The sequence below is a fragment of the Apodemus sylvaticus genome, chromosome 13, assembly GCF_947179515.1.
Source record: "Apodemus sylvaticus chromosome 13, mApoSyl1.1, whole genome shotgun sequence".
Classification (NCBI taxonomy): Eukaryota; Metazoa; Chordata; class Mammalia; order Rodentia; family Muridae; genus Apodemus; species Apodemus sylvaticus.
The window spans coordinates 6,200,941-6,220,369 of record NC_067484.1 but is presented as its reverse complement, the minus strand read 5'-3'; the positions used below and the strand labels follow the sequence as shown (position 1 = coordinate 6,220,369).

General features: G+C 35.6%; 1 protein-coding gene across 1 annotated transcript in view; it reads right to left on the bottom strand.

The window, feature by feature from the left end:
* The window catches only part of Dok6 (docking protein 6), a 564,609-nt gene that overhangs the window by 262,897 nt on the left and 282,283 nt on the right, over nt 1-19,429 (bottom strand). The gene's annotated exons all lie outside the window — the stretch shown is intronic.

Here is a 19,429-nt window from a genome sequence, read left to right as displayed (position 1 = left end):
AAAATTACAGTTATCAGTAGCAAAACAAATAATTTTATGATTATGGTTCTCAACACAGGAAATCGTCTTAAGGGGTCAAAGTATCAGGAAGGCTGAGAACCACTGCTTTAGAATATGATCCTGCTAAAGGAAGGAGATTGTCTGGAGATAGGGCTTGAGAATTTAAATGTCTTGCTTTCACTCAGCCAGAGGACTCTAATATTTAATTAACATCTTATTACAAACATCTACCCAGCATTCTCACCACTAAAGGCCAAGATTACTACCATGATCTTAAAACTGTGATAGACATCATTTGAGTTAGAATCCAAAATAATCTTCCATTTCAGTCAGGTTTTCTGCCAGAGTAATAAAAGTTACTATTACAAAGTATCTTTCTAATCTCTTAACCACTGATTATATCATTATTCTTGTTTGTATTGGTTCATGACTTTTTTCACAAGACACTCTTTATTCATTGGTAGAAATGCTAGAGTTTCTCCCATACATCCAGAATCTTTGGGGGTTTCACTTACATGAGCTACTAAAGATCTAACAGGAGGTCATTACAGATGAAGGTTCAGAGTAAGGACTATACAGGAGTCAAGTACCCAAGCTACTTTGCACATTGTTTGAAAAGACATAAAGGTTAATATTTGGAAACAGTCTCAAATATTACAATAGAAAAAAATGAACCAAAACTTTTCCATTGGCATATGCCTAGAAAAATTTCTGACTTTTCAAAGCAGAAAAAATCTGCACTGGAACTATGTAATATAGATTTCCATCAAATCTCTTGCTCTTTGTGGATGACACTTCAACCTTTGCCTTGACATTTTAAACTCCCCATAAAAAGTTATCTGTGGCAGGTTTTCTTGACTGGATAAATTTAAATATTAACTTCTTTCAGTGGCCAACTCCAGAAAATTCATGTGATGCTTCCCTCCTGAGTTTGGTTACACAGTCCTAACATCAAAAGTAGGCTTAATCAAGGTGACATAAATACAGATTTGATGCTTCTGTTGAGTTTTATGCTAAACACAATATTCACAAGAATAGAAAGCAGAAAGATCCTCTATCTTACCACGTAACAAAAAGCAATGACCGTGATATTCTAATAATGAGAGGTAATTTATCTACCTTTGTACTGTTGAGATACTTTCAGTGTTTATGACTTTATTTTCTACATGTTCTATTAGAGTCCTGTTGATCTTTGAATGTGGGTATATTGGTCATTTAACGAATATTCACCAAAAACTGGTAATCTCCTTTCTTCAAGGCCAAAGACAACAAAATAATAGTAACTCTCAAAAATTGCATGGACATTTTCAATATTCTTTTTATTACTTCTGGAATGTGCTGAAGATCTTCAAGTCATTACCTGAAACATACAATTACCTTTAATTCCAGAAGCAAGGAAGTTTGTAAGTAGATCACTTCCTTATAAAACTGCTTTTCGTAAGTAACAACATCTACTACATAATGGGAATAACTGTCCTAATAATGAAAACATCTGTCCCATAATGGGAACATCTGCTAGATAATACAAACAAATATCTATAATGTGAACAGAGACTGCTCTACTATGCAACAGTAAACATTTCAGGGTGAAAAATGGGTTGTTCCTTCAAACGATTCTTATAACCCCATTACAGAACTTAAAGCAACAACAACAAACAAAACAAAACAAAACAAAACAAAACAAAACAAAACAAAAAACAGACCACAGTCAGACTAAGCCAGTACTTATGTATGGCCCTGTTTCAGTTCTTCCTTGTTTAATCCAAATATTATACCAATTTCCCTCAAGTAGAGATAGATAATCATTCTGTCTTCCTATATGATTATACTAATTCTTAAATTCCTTTCCTGTCTTCCCCATTGTTTTTTTCTTTGCTTTCTTGCTGTCAGTTGCAGTATATGTTTTATTAGGACCACTTTCTTGTACAGAGCCATATTGGGGTGTCATGCCACATGGTAGGAACTTGACATTGTCCAAGGACAAGGGCTTCAGGCAGGAATCTGACATTAAGGCATAATGGGGAAGTAGGTTACAGCAGGAATTTTTATCCTAAACTGGAGTGCTCAGAGTGTACTTGACATTACTCAAGGTGAACTTCTCCCAGCCTGTGTTGAGCACGGATTCCCATGCTAGTCAGGATCCTGCTCTACCTAGGGTGGAGTGATCAGAGTGAAGGTGAAGTTCATTGTTCCTCCAGGTCTACGAATTCCTGAATTAAGCAGGTGACCCACCCAGCTGCCTGAGCACGGGAGCCAAGGACCACCAGATGACTTCCCCAGAACTCAGCCCCCCAGAACTCAGCCCCCCAGATCTCAGCCCGGAGTCTGGGTGGAGGGGCTGCCCAAACTGTTAAATGGTCTGACCGCCATTAAAGTTGGGGCCTCGATCAGCAAACTATCATCCTGGCCTCCTTCTTTTCACCCCTTCCTCATCCATTCCTCAGCTTCTCTTCCAGGAACCCAGTTCGCAGTAGCTGCAGGCAGCTATAGAATGGCGCCCAATCATGGGGCTGGACATGGGAAGGCCTTCTGAGGTGACCCTGTCTTCTCAAAGCTTCGCAGAAAATGGAAAAAGATGGTATCTTGCATGGTGAGCAATTATAGGTGCTAGAGGATACGGACTAAGTGAGGCAGTATTGACCCAGTGCTGAACTCCTCACTTAGGGGCAGAAAGTGGAAAATGGTGCAGGAGCTTTATAGGCATTTGTCCACAGCCTTTAAGAGCTGATTCAGACGAAAAAGAAAAGGGTTTAAAAATAGGCATATGTCCACAGCCTCTAAGAGCTGCTTTAAGAAAGTTTGAAAAATGAGAGTGTAAGAGAGAAGGAAAATGGATGTAATTGCTTAACAAGCGCACTTCCCTTTCTGTGTATCATTGTTTGTCCTCAGTGCACACTGTGTCTACATGTATGTTTATGTCCTATTCGTGGGCGTTGTGTAAATGAGTGTTTATTTGTTTCATGTTAAAAAAATTGGTAAAAATTTCATCTGCTGGAGGTCTATCTTTTAATCTAGTTGCAGTTTACACAGCAGAGGCTGAGTTAAGGTATCCCCGCACCCATCTAGGAGTCATAGTTAGAGAGAAAGCTGTTTTTTAAAAAGGACTAGCAGTCTCAAGTCTAGCACAAGTGCGTTAATGGTTGTTTTTCTGAAAGAAAAATCTCCACAATTGTGGTTTTTGTTTCACGGTGCTTTTTATTCTCCCGAAATTACAAGTTAGAAAACAGAAAAATTTGTTTGGTTTAAGTTTATGAGATTCGCGTAATTGCTTTATTCTTGTTTCTAATTGGTCCTAATGGTATAAGGCTTTACATATCTTGACTATAGAGTAATGAATTATTGGTTATGATCTAAAATGTGTAATGTTAACAAAAAGTTAGTTTAAAACTGGTGACTCAGTTTTGTAGCCATCTTAACCAGCAACACGTGGCCTAACACAACTCATGCTTTGGTCTTGTTTATAATTGGTCTTAAAGATATAAGTATATTTTGCATGTCTTGACTATATAGAATATTGATTTATAAGTCTTTGGACATGATTTAAAAGGTATAATGTTGGTAACAAAAAGTTAGTTTAGAACTGGTAACTCAAGGTTGCAGCTATCTTAAAACGTGGCATGACACAACCCAGGAAATATGGGCCTCTAAGATGCTTTTAAATTGGCATGGTGTTTTGTGTGAATATTGTCCTAGAAGCTTGACTTGTGGGGAATAGGATTTAAAATAAAGTCTCTTCAATTAGTTATACTGTCATACATTTGAACATTAAAACTGGCAGACAAACCTTGTGCTGTAAAAATAATGCATTTGCCATTGATTTTAAAGAAAATAGATTGTTTAAAATTGAGATTTGCTTCCAAAGTTGTAGTTATGCTCTAATATTGGAAGAAAAAATTAAGTTACAATAAAAATTGCCAGTGTGGCATTGACTGCAGTTCGCAATTTAGTTAAAGGTTCTCTATTCTTAACATATTTTGCAATTAAGATAATTTTAAGAATGATACAGCTGTGGCCATTATAGGCCTGTTGCCACTTTTCCACAAGATTATAGGCTACAATGGTAGAAGCAAAATTTAACCCTCCAAGATTAAAAAGGAGATCTCAGTGGAAAATTATTTGATATCAAACAGGCTCCTTTGACTACTCAGTAACAATGAGTGGAATTTTTCTTGTAACCCTGAAATTACAGGCTCCTTTTGTTATTCAATCCTCATAAAATGTCCTTGTAGTACAGGTGGGTTTGGGTCTTTCTTAGATAAAAAGTTCAAATTAGAAGATATTTACATTTGAGGAACTTGTCAAGGACTGGTGGGTCCTTAGGCAGATTAGAAAAAAAATTTTACATTTGACTTAATGCAAAGCTTACAGCTGCCTCAGTGGAAGCTTGTGAAGAATTGCTTTTTTCTTGCAGACCCCACCTTGGGAGTGTTTGGCTAAAAGAATAGTCTTGACAGACTTATCCAGGTGTGGCTCAAAATGCAGTTCAAACTTATGAAAGGTCAATAAGGCTATGTAGAACTTATGAAGGCATTAAAATTTGGCCTGCCTACTCCATAAAAAATTATAGATTTAAAGCATTGTTTTTTGCTTTAAATTCTGATAATTATAAAAGCATTTGTTTCTAACTTTAAAGAAACAATAAAGCAATTTCATTAGCCTTACCTAATGTGAGAAAAAATATTTTGTCTCTGCTTCAGTACAAGAAGCTGGGATCAGAGATTTTTCAATATATTTTGTTCATGAAAGGTTTGTTACAGGCGTTTGCTTTCAACTATTGGACTTCTAAAATATTTAAGTAAGTGATTTTCAAAAGTTGTTAGGATAAATTAATTGGCTTTATCTTATATTAACCTCATCTTAAGCTTGCCACAGGAGTATTTAAACATCTGTTTTCAAGGTAGAAAATGTGTGTTCATTGTTTCAAACAGCTTCAGCACAGATACCTGACTTGTGTGCTATAGTGACTATTTTTAAGATGTTAAAAATCAAGCTTTTAATAATAGTAAAAATACATATAAAGCTCATGGTTTATAATTGCTTTAAATTGTTCCCTTTTTAATACTGCTAATTCTTAATTTTTACAATTGTTTATACAAATGTAATTCAAATTTTAAAAGATATGTTCTTTAAATGACTGTTCTCTGAATATCTAAGAGCTAATCCAAAGGTTGGAGAGACAGCCATGGGTGCTGGGAGCCGAACCCTTTTATTTTATGGTTGTAAGACTGGAGAGATGGCTCAGCCATTAAAGGCTAGGCCTTCATTCATGGAGCATGGGAGCTCGGATTCCAGCGACCACATGATGGCTCACAACCACCTATGATGAGATCTGACGCCTTCTTCTGGTGTCTTTGAAGACAGTTACAATATACATATATATAATTAATCTTTAAAAAGGTGCCTGGACAAGACCCCTTAAGGCAAGGCACATTAAATTTGTACTCCAGAGGCCATGCTTTCTGTCTTTTAAGTTGCTAATTTGCAACTGAATTGGATACCTCAGGGACATCTGAGGACAAGTTAATCCTGTTCCACCTTTAACTCTTGACCTTGTTTGTTAAGCACACTGGCTATCCCCTCCCAGGCTCATCTGGATAGAAAGATGGCATATCTGTTAAAGACACTTGCAGATCCCCTGGCTTCAAAACTTACACAAGTGGATCTCCAAACAGGGAACCACATAGAACTTACATCTATGTGTGTTTGTTTATAAGCAAATATGGGCACCAGTGAGAAATGCGAGGCAAGTCACCGCATGGGGAGGACCATAGTTTCTGCCTCTGAGTACCCAGGAAGTACATCTAATTGCATAGGGGTTAACGTTGAGAGGCTGTTCTTAAATTAATAAAGGAGCCAATTACCCCTCCTCTGAAAAAGATGTCATACAATATTTAAGAGGAATTACAGACAATGCTTTCCCTCCCTGGTTAAGGCCCACCTTGTTATAATGGATGTTTATCCACTTGTTTTCTACCTCCTCATTTTCAAATTAATAAAAAGGAAGGAAATGTATGGAGCCATATTGGGGTGTCATACCACATGGTAGGAACTTGACTTTGGCCAAGGACAAGGGCTTTGGCCAGGAATATGACATTAGGGCATAATAGAGAAGTAGGTTACAGCAGGAATTTTTATCCTAGGGTAGAGTGCTCAGAGTGTACTTGACATTGGTCAGGGTAACCTTCTCCCAGCTTATGTTGTGCATGGAGTCCTATGCTAGTCAGAATCCTGCTTCACCTAGGGTGGAGTGCTCAGAGTGAAGGTGAAGTTCATTGTTCCTCCAGGTCTATGAGTTCCTGAATTAGTCATGTAGGTGACTCACCCAATTGCCTGAGAAGTGGAACCAAGGACTACCAGATGACTTCCCCAGAACTCAGCCCGGAGTCTGGGGGGAGGGGCTTGCCCACACTGTTAAATGGTCTGACCGCCATTAAAGTTGGGGCTTCGATCGGCAAACTATCATCCTGGCCTCCATCTTTTCACCCCTTCCCTAGCCATCCCTCAGCTTCTCTTCCAGGAACCCAGTTCACAGTAGCTGCAGAATACAGCACCTTCTGCTCAGAATTGAGCTTCTAGTTTGGGGCTTTGGTAACCCATTCAAATGGGTTTAAAGTTGTGATGAGAATTATAAATTGTACTACTCAAGGCAAAACCCCCTCTTCTTCTCAGCAAGTACCCTCCTACTTTCAAGTCTTTAAATGAGTATAATCTACTGAGTTTAATTGCTCCTGCATATACATGAATGGAAGGTTATTTCCTAGAACATGGGCATCTTTTGTGGTTGCAACACTGACAAAAATAATACCCCTTCTTCTAGCCAGCATCATGAATAATGAAGCTATATTTTTAAATTTGTTCTTATGTAAGTTTGTGTGTTGACATATTTTATGTATATTAATTTCTTTATTTTATTTCATTAGTATTTTCTGTGACTTCTATGTTTCATAAGAACCCATGACCTCATGAGAGTTTGAAAAGTACTTTATGTCTTTGCTATACTTTGTTTCTCTGTCTTTCTGTCTCTATCTCACTGTCTGTCTCTCACTATCCCTGTTTACATATTTAATTTTTTGTTTTTTTATGAAGTTAACATTTATTACAAATGGAATTGCTATAAGCCATTTGTCATTTGTTTTACACGTCAAACTTCCTAGTCTACACAGAATTTGCCAATAAATAATTTTCTTTGTGGACGAAGATACCTTAACTATTTCACAAAATTTTCCCTATTTTTCTCTGCATAAAAGGAGTGTTTTTTTTTTCCCATTAATGGCCTTTAACCTCTTAGCTTGTGATTGGACTTAAGTTCTAAACTCTACACTAGAAATTTAAATATTTCATGATGGATTAAGTTAAGACTTATTTTCTGATTTCCAAAAGGAAAATTGAACAGTGTATGGGACTAGCAAGACAAGTCAGAAAGGTGAACAATGTGAGAAAATTTTCTCCTTTGTATAGGCATGTGATGGCTAAAAGGAAAAATGTGAACCAATGTGTTTGTTTATATCTAGGTATCTGTTTAGTTCACTTCCTCTTTGCTGAGATCTAAGCCAGTGAGACTTCACCCCTTTTAGTAAAGAAAATGACTTTACATGGAATTAGGAAAAGTCCTAATAAGGGACTTTTGAGAAAATGAATATATTCAAGTTTCATTGTTTTCATTATATCTGAACTTAAGATACTGACATAAAAGTTAAAGGATTCAAAATGTGATACACTTAAAAAAAAGAGAATTCCATCAAACGTATAGAAATATCTCTCTAAGATAAAACTCCCATTGCAGAATTAAAAATCATGATAGTGGTCATATGCTATTTTAGCATATGATCCGTCCAAGGGTAATCCTAAATTGTTGAAACCAGCCCTCATTGCATTTAGCTTTTAGGGTAAGTCTCAGGAAAGAACAGGTAAAGTACTTTTGTTGTCTTCTTTGCATCCCACAATTTTAATTGTATCATCCTTTTCAGAGTTGTCTATGATTGGGTGATTAAGCTTGTCTTCATATTTATTGAAGTATTAAATATGTGCTGTGTTGTTAACTGAAGAAAATATTTCTTTTTAGACTATTGCTTAGCAAATACAAAACTTTCCCTCATTTCATGTAAAATAAAGAGCAGTAGACATTTTGGCGAATGTCCCGTTCTTGCAAAAATACATGAATACTCAAAATATAAATACTACTTCAGCAAATACCAAGTGACAACACATCTGCTTAGCACATACAAAGTAACATTTTACTTCAGCGTCATTTTTAAAAACCTTATCCGCTCAGAAATGGGGAGAAAAAGAAGAGGCACCTTTATTTTCTCCTTTTTAAAAAATATTTTCCATTAAATTAACTCCCTTAATTTTCTTTAAAATTTGGCTTAAATACATCCTTCATTCAGATTCCTAGATCCAATTAGGATGTGATATTGGCTATTTGCACTTCTGTGTTGCATTTTATTGAAACCCAAGTGCCACTGATATACTTTCTGCCTTTCCCAACCATGAATGCTAAATATATAGGTTTCTAGGAATTCCACTTGATTTAGTGTATCAAAAGAAAAGTATAGCACATAAACATGGACAATGGTAAGTATATGAGGCACACATAACTAGAAGTGATTGCCAAATATTTTGTGCATATTGGATACAACTTCTAGAACCATATGAAAATAATATATGAATAAAAATATTTTGTGGACTCTTTTAAGGACAGTGTTGAGTTTGATGTTGGCCTTATAATGTTGCCTACACACTGCTAGCATATCTAGATTAGAAAGATCTTTGAATCGGAAATAGAAAAATATCAAAAGTCTTTCTCTACCAAAGGACAGGGTGCTTTGACAGGACCAGTCAAAATCTTTCTTAATTTTATTATTTGTATTTTTTTTTGGCTTTTTTTGAGATATTCATTTCATCATGAGAATAATATGTGAATTGTATTTGATTTGGTATGTGATAAACTAGTCATCAAATCTTTTTGTTCTATTTAGACACATCAGTGAAATTTCTGAGAAAGGTCAACAGAGAGCCAAAACAATAAATCACTATTTAAGTATATACACATGTTTGCTGACAGGAGCCTGATATAGCTGTCTCCTGAGAGGCTCTGCAATAGTCTGACAAATACAGAGGCAGATGCTTGCATCCAACTATTGGACTGAGCATCTGGTCCCTAATGGAGGAGTTAGAGAAAGGACTACATGAGCTGAAGGGGTTTGCAATCCCATTGGATAAACAACATCAACCAACCAGACACCCCAGAGCTTCCAGGAACTAAACCACCAACCAAAGAGAACATATGGAGCAACTCATGGCTCCAGCTGCATATGTAGCAGAGGATGTACTTGTCAGGCATTAATGGGAGGAAAGGTCCTTGGTCCTGTGAAGGCTAGATGCCCCAGTGTAGGGGAATGCCAGGGTAGTGAGGCAGGAGTGGGTAGGTGGATGTGGAAGCAACCTCATAGAAGCAGGAGAGGGAATATGGGATAGGGTGTTTTCCAGGAGGGAAAATGGGGAAAAGGGATAACATTTGAAATGTAAATAAATAAAATATCCAATAAAAGAAAAGAAAAAAGATGTACACAAATGCATATCAAGATAATCATTACTTTTTTTTTTCTTAACATAAGCTTGATATAGCAAAAGCTTTCAAATCAGTATTGGAAACTTTAGTCTGTTATTTTTTCATTTTCTGAATTGTAAGAACTAGGTTCAGCTTCTGGACAGTCAACAAGAAATTGTACCTACTTGTTTTTGAGAATAGCAAATGTCAAATAGCAAAAATTGATAGAATAATCAAATGTGATGTTCTGCTGCATGAAAAGAATGCATTGCAGAGTGCTTTGATATGGAAGTTCGCAAATGACACAAAAACTTAGAGCTATTGAATGAACAAAAAGAACAGAAATTAACACATTTAAGTGGTGTGAAATTATTTTACAGGAGTCTATGTATGGTCATACACACGTTTATATCTGAGGATCCATATGTTTCTCTGTGTGCGTGAATGCATATGCACATGTACACATGTATGGATTCATGTGTGTGATTTTGGGTTTGTGTTTTAGAGATGGCAGTATGATGTTAAAACATTTCAGGGAAGCATTATTTCAAGGAAGTTGGGACCATGACAGCAAGTGACAGATTTCTTTCTTTCTGATTCACATGGCAATATGCTATATATTTGTTCAACTGTCCTAAAATGATACATACTAATTAGAATAACTTGACTTATAGAAATGTAAATTATCTGGGTCAATCGACCCATTTTATAATTTTATAATTTCCTGATTATTGTGAAACACAAATATATGTGATTGTCCTCCTAAAAATATTTAATATCTAGCTTTGATCCAATGCTTTGCTATACAATATCCTTGTAAATTACCACAGGCACACTAAGATGGAAGTCATTTTTACACATTTTCTAGGGTATTTTAGAATGCATTTTATCACTAAGATGTCTATGTGTATTCTCAGTGTCCAGGATCTCCATTCCCATCATTGAATTTAAAAACCAGGGAGCTTGTGTCTGTAGTGTCCTTAAGTTTATTTCTCGCTCCTTAGCCAAACATACAGTTGGACACTGTAGGCAATGTTATTATATTTCTCAGAGATTAATTCCTAAATTAAATAATAAAAATCATTATGCAAAAATCCATGTAATATTACCACATGCTCCTCTTTTTCTGAAAGAAAAGCAAATGAATATTAGTTTTCATGTTACTCTTGTCATTTTCTCTCAGTGATTCTGTTCTTCACACGCTTAGACAGCAAGTCACTTGGAAGATAAATAGTGAATGTATACAGTTGTGATTTTTAAAAATTAACTTCAATAATAAGAAACATCTGATGTACTTTTTATTTTTGAACATGTCACTGAGAAAAAGTGCATCCATCCATAAGAGAGATTAAAAGAGAATTGTCAAAGGACACATGAAACACAAATTTTGGTACTCTTGATAGCTAAATTTCCATCATAGATTCACATGCACATATGGTTCAGTCATTTAATTGTAGGGGAAAAGAAAATGTTCAAACTGTATGTCTTTTTTAACATATTTTCAATATTTGTAGTGGAGAAAATACCATCCTTAAGGGACCTAGACAAAAATGATGTTACTCTCAAGGGAACATTTTCTTTACCCATTGCCTCCAGTAGGATATTGGTAATTATCACTGTGTCAGCAACCTCATTTTTATAGAACCTTTGTGCTTCAGTCACAGATAGTGGAAGGAATGAATTACTGGCAAAAAGAAATGGCACATTAACATTTTTATTTGGGAAATTGAAGTTTATGCAACAATAAAACACACTGAGTTTCACCATCCTGCATTGTTCTGTATTCTGAGATATAAGAAGAAGGAGATAATTGAAAAATATTTATTTCTGTCTCTGAAAGAAAGAGAAGTACAAAAAGATGCTATGGGAGGACCTAGAAAGTATCTCTAAGTATTTCTAGTGAGGATAATTAGCCAATGAAACCATCCTTGGCTGCAGTGTCTTTTTTATGTTGATTTAGATTAACATGAGCTTCTAAGATCATTATAGCAGTAGTTATGGTTCTAGTAGCCATTTTTTAAATAATATAACATTGTAATTTTTAAATGTTATTTTTTTCCTATAAATAGATACTCCATTGTTTGAACCAATGAAATAATCAAGATATTCAAGTGAAATAGGCATTGTTTATTTGCAGGCCCAAGGATTTTCAGTAAAGAAATGGATGTAGTATCTGAGGATTGAGATGCCACATCCTTCAATCATGCCTCACCATATGTTATTAATACTGTATTAAGAGTTCTTACTAATTTATATTTTAGGCACAGTGAAATTCTAGAACTAATTCCAGAATTAGAAACTTATTAGGTCAAAACCTCTCAATAAATAGGTAGATTTATCTTTTTTGTTTATGTGCTTGTTCAACTTTTCCTACATAAAGTAATCAAATCAGGATTTGTTTTGAGATTCTTTTTGTTGTTGTTTTTGCTGCTGCTGTTGTCATATGAATGCCATTTTTTAGGGAAAAATGATCACCTGGATAGGATCTAGCATCATTTAGGAGACAATATCTGAGGATGTCTATTGACACGTTTTCTAGACTGAGTTCATTGATGTTGGAAGGTGTCAGAAAAGAAACTTAATCACCATCTTACCCTGGTGTTAACTCTGTGAACTTTAAAAATGACCTCAGCTGAACAAAACCTGCATAATCACCTCAACAGTTGATACACCAATGCCTTTTGTGGAATCTCCTTAGGCCCCACCCTAGATAAGATGCTACAGGTATTTTATGACTGCGGAGGATGGAAGAGTCAATCTTTTTCAAGGATGAATCACAGTGATATGTTATTGAATGCCAAGTGGTCAGTCTTAAATATGTGCACAAGAGCAACACTAAGTAGACTCTTCTTCAATTACTATTTAATACTAACTCAAAAATCATATTAATATGGTATGCATGTAGGACATTCTAGAAAATAATTACAAAATAAAAATTGATAAATTCCTTAAGTGTTTATATTTCTGAGAATGCCTTTTTAGTTATACTCACTCTCAAATATAAATTTATCTTGGCTGATTTTTGTTAAAATTTATGAAAATACATTTCTAGATCATCTATTCACCAATTATTTCTAAAATCTATGCTGATATTTTTTTGCCATTGTTTCAAGTTTCTTGTTTATATTTAATAAGTCATTGGTAATAAAACATTTTCATGATGGTAGATGTGTGCTTGTTGGCTTTACATAAGACTGGAAAATACCAGATCTTCATTATGGGCTTTTAAACACATAATGTTGTTATTGACATTTTAAATTATTTTGTATGTATCCCACTTACTGTTATTCCTTAAGCAACAAATACTATTTCAAATATTTTAGATGAATTTCAAACATTCCCACTCTTTCATATCATAATATTGCATAATACTTTCTTATATTTTAGAATAAGTTTTTGTATATTCTACACTGTTTTTTATGACAATTTCTTCAGGTTTATCATCTATCGTGTAATGATGTTGCTTAACATTTTAATTCTATTTTATTGGTGTTTTAAGATGTCTTAAAGTTTTTCTGGTTTAGTTAACTTATATTCTTTTTTATGATATATTATGCCATTCTAACATGAGGTTTACTAACATCTTATATTTATTTTAAATATAACTATTTTTGTTATTTTTTTCATTCAGGTCCTAATCTTCTCTCTTTTGGTACCAGAAAAGTTTCCTTCTGTGTGTTATACATGTTAGGAGAATTCTGAGTGTTTGTAAAAAAAAAAACACACTTTATTCAAAAACACAGAATTGTTCATGGATTGTCCTTTCATATTCCTCAGTGGATATGAGTGAGCTTACTTAAGATTATGAAAATGATCAGGTTTTACATATTTTATTCTCCTTTTCCAACAGTTGATGATAGATTCACATATTATAGGCCAGCTATCCAGTGGATAGAAATGAGTTTACTTCAGTTCATTCATTACAATGGAATATTGTTATTTGTTTATGTTTCCATAGAAAAACACTACTACATTTGACTTGGCCACCATATGTGAGGGCTTGTCTGCCCTTTGCATGGATTTGTCTGCCATATGCAAGAGCTTGTCCTTGTGATTATACACACTACTCATGAACTCTTTAGTTTAACTCATTTATCTGATTCATTATTCCAGCTCCCACAACCTCTAGAGCAATGAAAATATATTATCATCTATTTCTCTAAAGTCCATGTACCAACATCTCAAATTCATAAGAAATGTTTCTTAAAATCAAGAATTTTTGAAAGTGTGAAAATTTTCTGAACTTTGTTCTGGTTTTCTTCAAATAATTTCTTTGATAATTGTAGGTCTGTTTTAGGCAAACAACTATCTGCTTTATAGATTAGTTTGAAAGCAGCATTACTCAAAAGATGATGCCCAGTAGTAAGGCAAAAGCAGTTTCAGTCGCTGAATGAGTAAGGACGAGGCTAGGAGATCAGTGCTTATCAAAGTCATTACAGTCCTAAGAAGAACTAACAATCAAGGTCAGCTGAAGGATTCACAAGGGCACTGTCTGTCATCAAAGGCCACTGTTCCTTTGTGTTTCATGTTAACAAATCAGTTTCTATTTCAAGCTAACAAATCAGGGTTTTTGTTTGTTTGTTTGTTTGTTTGTTTTGTCTTAAATGCAGACAAGCAAGGAATCTTACTAAAGAATTTCTCTGTTCTAAGAGAACAGAGAATTTCTTCTCTGTTCTCTGAGAAGATGATTTAGAAAAGGGACTGGAATATATATATTTGAAATGTGGACAAGTTTCATAAAAATGTTCAGGGTATAATGCTTGCCTATGTGAATAGCTTGCCTATAATATGTGAATTTATCATCAACTGTTGGAAAAGGAGAATAAATTATGTAAAACCTGATCATTTTCATAATCTTAAGAAGATATATACAATTTTGAAAATGCTAATGAATTACACATGGGTTATGAAGATTTCTCATAATGCAAGATGATATTAGTTAGAAAATGGTGTGTGAATCAGAATAAGAGCCTGGAATGAGAGGAAAAGAAAGATGGGGATGTTGTGCATGCTTTTAGTGCAGTGTATACTAGAAAAATGACCACTTCTAATTTCCCTGGAAACAATCCCTGACATAAAACATCATGCTGTACACAGTTTTTCACACATAATATAGTACTGACTTTTGTTTTGTTTTGCTATTTTGTATGTATTATTAGAAAACAATCTATATTAATACTGTAACTAAATTTTCCACCCTATGATAAAAATATTTCAACATTTCAATGGACAATATCTGGATAAGAAGCATCCATTAAATAGCATTATAATTTAGTTATTTTTTTTAATTTTTTTATTTACATTGCAAATGATTTCCCCTTTTCTGGGTCCCCACTCCCCGCAAGTCCCATAAGCCCTCTTCCATCCCCCTATTCTTCCATCCACCCCTTCCCACTTCCCTGTTCTGGAATTCCCCTATACTCTTGCACTGAGTCTTTCCAGAACCAGGGGCCACTCCTCCATTCTTTTTGGACATCATTTAATTTGTGGATTATGTCCTGGGTATTCAAAAGTTTCTAGGCTAATATCCACAGATCAGTGAGTGCATACCATGATTGATCTTTTGAGACTGGGTTACCTCACTTAGTATGATGTTCTCCAGCTCCATCCATTTGTCTAAGAATTTCATGAATTCATTGTTTCTAATGGCTGAATAGTACTCCATTGTGTATATATACCACATTTTTTGTATCCATTCCTCCGTTGAAGGACACCTAGGTTCTTTCCAGCTTCTGGCTACTACAAATAGGGCTGCTATGAAACTAGTTGAGCATGTGTCCTTATTGCATGCTGAAGAATCCTCTGGATATATGCCCAGTAGTAGTATAACAGGGTCCTCAGGAAGTGACATGCCCAGTTTTCTGAGGAACCGCCAGACTGATTTCCAAAGTGGTTGTACCATGTTGCAATCCCACCAGCAGTGGAGGAGTGTTCCTTTTTCTCCACATCCTCGCCAACACCTGCTGTCTCCTCAGTTTTTGACCTTAGCCATTCTGACTGGTGTGAGGTGAAATCTCAGGGTTGTTTTGATTTCCATTTCCCTAATGATTAATGATGTTGAACATTTCTTAAGGTGTTTCTCAGCTCTCCGAAGTTCTTCATGTGAAAATTCTTTGTTTAGCTCTGTACCCCACTTTTTAATGGGGTTATTTGGTTCTCTGGGTTCTACTTTCTTGAGTTCTTTGTATATATTAGATATTAGCCCTCTGTCGGATTTAGGGTTGGTGAAGATCCTTTCCCAGTCTGTTGGCTGACGTTTTGTCCTTTTGACGATATCCTTTGCCTTACAGAAACTTTGTAGCTTTATGAGGTCCCATTTGTCAATTCTTGATCTTAGAGCATAAACTATTGGTGTTCTATTCAGGAACTTTTCCCTGTGCCCATGTCCTCCAGGGTCTTCCCCAGTTTCTTTTCGATTAGTTTTAGTGTGTAAGGTTTTATGTGGAGGTTCTTGATCTATTTGGAGTTGAGCTTGGTACAAGGAGATAAGAATGGATTGATGTGCATTCTTCTGCATGCTGACCTCCAATTGAACCAGCACCATTTGTTGAAAAGACTATCTTTTTTCCACTGGATGCTTTAAGCCCCTTTGTCGAAGACCAAGTGACCATAGGTGTATTGGTTCATTTCTGGGTCTTCAATCCTATTCCATTGATCCGCTTGCCTGATATTGTACCAATACCATGCAGTTTTTATCACTATTGCTCTGTAGTAGAGTTTAAAGTCTGGCATATTGAATCCCCCTGAAGTTCTTTTACTGTTGAGAATAATTTTAGCTATCCTGGGATTTTTGTTATTCCAGATGAATTTGAGAATTGCTCTTTCTAGCTCTATGAAGAACTTGGTTGGGATTTTTATGGGAATAGCATTGAATCTGTAGATTGCCTTTGGCAAGATGGTCATTTTAACTATATTAATCCTGCCAATTCATGAGCATGGAAGGTTTTTCCATTTTCTGAGATCTTCTTCGATTTCCTTCTTCAGAGATCTGAAGTTCTTGTCATATAGGTCTTTCACTTGTTTGGTTAGAGTCACCCCAAGATACTTTATGCTGTTTGTAGCTATTGTGAAGGGGGACATTACCCTAATTTCTTTCTCAGTCTGATTATCCTTTGAATATATAAAGGCTACTGATTTGCATGCGTTGATTTTGTAGCCAGCCACTTTGCTGAAGTTGTTTATCAGCTGTAGGAGTTCTGTAGTAGAGTTTTTAGAGTCACTTAAGTATATGATCTTATCATCTGCAAATAGTGATAATTTGACTTCTTCCTTTCCAATTTGTAGCCTTTGACTTCCTTCTGTTGTCTAATTGCTCTAGCTAGGACTTCAAGAACTATATTGAAAAGATATGGAGAGAGGGGGAAGCCTTGTCTAGTCCCTAATTTTAGTGGGATTGCTTCAAGTTTCTCTCCATTTAGTTTGATGTTGGCTACCGGTTTGCTGTATATTGCTTTTACTATGTTTAGATATGGGCCTTAAATTCCTGTCCTTTCCAAGACTTTTAGCATGACAGGATGCTGAATTTTGTCAAATGCTTTTTCAGCATCTAATGAAATGATCATGTGGTTTTTTTCTTTGAGTTTGTTTATGCAGTGGATAGCAATTATGGATTTCCTTATATTGAACCATCCCTGCATCCCTGGGATGAAGCCTACTTGATCATGGTGGATGATCGTTTTGATGTGTTCTTGGATTCAGTGGGCAAGAATTTTATTTAGTATTTTTGCATCGATATTCATAAGGGATATTGGCCTGAAATTCTCTTTCTTAGTTGGATTTTTGTGTGGTTTTGGTATCAGCGTAATAGTGGCTTCGAAGAAGGAGTTGGGTAGTGTTCCTTCTGTTTCTATTTGGTGGAAAAGTTTGAAGAGTATTGGTGTTAAGTCTTCTTTGAAGGTCTGATAGAATTCTGCACTGAAACCATCTGGTTCTGTGCTTTTTTTGGTTGGAAGCCTATCTATGACCACTTCTATTTCTTTAGGGGTTATGGGTCTCTTTAGATGGTCTATTTGATCCTGGTTTAATTTTGGTAATTGGTATCTGTCTAAGAAAATGTCCATTTCCTCCAGATTCTCCAGTTGTGTTGAGTACAGGTTTTGATCTGATGATTTTTTGAATTTCCTTGGTTTCTGTTGTAATATTTCTGTTTTCATTTCTAATTTTGTTAATTTGGATACTTTCTCTGTGCCCTTTGGTTAGTCTGGCTAAGGGTTTATCTATCTTGCTGATTTTTTCAAAGAACCAGCTTTTTGATGATTTCCTGTCTTCTCCTCCTCCTGGGTGAATTAGCTTCTTTTTGTTCCAGGGTCTTCAGTTGTTCCGTTAATCTTCTAGTGTAAGGTCTCTCGAATTTCTTTTTGGAGGCACTCAAAGCTATGAGTTTTCCTCTTAGCACTGCTTTCATTCTGTCCCATAGATTTGTGTATGTTGTGCCTTCATTTTCATTAACTTCTCAGAAATCTTTGATTTCTTTCTTTATTTCTTCCTTGACCAAGGTATCATTGAGTAGAGTATTGTTCAGTTTCCATGTGTATGTGGGCTTTCTGTTGTTTTTACTGTTACTAAAGACCACTTTTACTCCATAGTGATCTGATAGGAGGCATGGGATTATTTCAATCTTCTTATATTTGTTGAGGTCTGTCTTGTGACCAACTATATGATCTATTTTGGAGAAGGTACCATTGCTTTGGGATAAAAAGTTCTATATATATCTGTTAACTCCAATTGGTTCAAAGCTTCAATTAGTTTCATTGTCTCCCTGTTTAGTTTCTGTTTTCCTGATCGATCCATTGGTGAAAGTGGAGTCTTGAAGTCACCCACAATTATTGTGTTAGGTGCAATGTGTACTTTGAGCTTTAGTAAAGTTTCTTTTATGAATGAGGGTGTCCTTGCATTTGGGGCATAGATGTTCAGGATTGAGAGTTCTTCTTGTTGGATTTTTCCTTTGACCAGCAAGTAGTGACCTTCCATGTCTCTTTTGATGACCTTAGATTGAAAGTCAATTTTATCTGAATGGCAACGCCGGCTTGTTTCCTGGGACCATTTGCTTGTAGAATTGTCTTTCAGCCTTTTACTCTAAGGTAGTGTTTGTCTTTGACATTGAGGTGTGTTTCCTGTATGCAGCAAAATGTAGTGTCCTGTTTACATAACCAGTCTGTTAGTCTATGTCTTTTTATTGGGGAATTGAGTCCATTGATGTTAAGAGATATCAAGGAGTAGTGGTTATTGCTTCCTAACATTTTTTATTTTAATTTTATACGTGTGTGGTTATCCTCTTTGGGTTTGATGAAAGAAGCTTAATATCCTGCTCTTTCCAGTGTATAGTTTCCCTCGTTGTAATGGTGCTTTCCCCCTACTATTCTTTGTAGGGCTGGGTTTGTAGAAAGATATTGTGTAAATTTGTTTTGTCATGGAATATCTTGGTTTCTCCATCTATAGTAATTGAGAGTTTCACTGGGTATAGTAGTCTCGGCTGGCATTTGTGTTCTCTTAGAGTCTGCATGAGCTCTGCCCAGGATCTTCTAGCTTTCATGGTCTCTGGTGAGAAATCTGGTGTAATTCTGATAGGTCTTCCTTTATATGCTACTTGCCCTTTTTCTCTTACTGCCCTAAGTATTCTTTCTTTCTTTAGTACATTTGGGCTTTTGATTATTATGTGACGGGAGGTATTTCTGTTCTGGTCCAGTCTGTTTGGAGTTCTGTAGTCTTCTTGTATATCCATGGCCCTCTCTCTCTTTAGGTTAGGGAAGTTTTCTTCCATAATTTTGTTGAAGATATTTGCTGGCCCTTTAATTTGTAAGTCTTCACTTTCATCGGTACCTATAATCCTTAGATTTGGTTTTCTCATTGTGTCCTGGATTTCCTGGAAATTTTGGGTTA